Raw genomic sequence first — 445 nt, forward strand, 5'->3', positions numbered from 1 at the left:
GAGCGCAAGGCTCTTAACCTTGTGGTCGTGGGTTCGAGCCCTGTTTTCATATCTTTTTATATTTTTTTTAAATGTCAACTAGTGTCCAATTCAACAAGCCCGTCTAGCTCAGTTGGTAGAGCGCAAGGCTCTTAACCTTGTGGTCGTGGGTTCGAACCCCACGGTGGGCGTTTTTTAAATCTTTTCAATCTTTAATCTTTTGGGCTTTGCCATTTAAGTTGGGCCTCTCTGACTCGATTTAAACTCACTGATATTTTTTAATTTGTAGTCTAAATATATATATATACATGTCATCTAATGTCGCCCTAACCTAAGTTATTGTAATTCTAAATTTCTAGTATACAATCACATCAATAGAAACATATTCATAAGTATGTGGTTTACTCTTTTTAATTAGTTGATGTAATGTTTTTTTGAGAATTGGTTTTAGTTTCTCTAAAATAGA

At 34.6% G+C, this 445-nt stretch overlaps 1 non-coding gene across 1 annotated transcript; it reads left to right on the top strand.

Moving 5' to 3' along the window:
* Positions 1–97: 97 nt before the first annotated feature.
* TRNAK-CUU lies at positions 98–170 on the top strand. The gene has a single exon. It is a non-coding gene; the product is annotated as a tRNA-Lys (tRNA).
* Positions 171–445: the final 275 nt, after the last annotated feature.

The sequence above is a fragment of the Cucurbita pepo genome, unplaced genomic scaffold, assembly GCF_002806865.2.
Source record: "Cucurbita pepo subsp. pepo cultivar mu-cu-16 unplaced genomic scaffold, ASM280686v2 Cp4.1_scaffold008581, whole genome shotgun sequence".
Taxonomy (NCBI): Eukaryota; Viridiplantae; Streptophyta; class Magnoliopsida; order Cucurbitales; family Cucurbitaceae; genus Cucurbita; species Cucurbita pepo.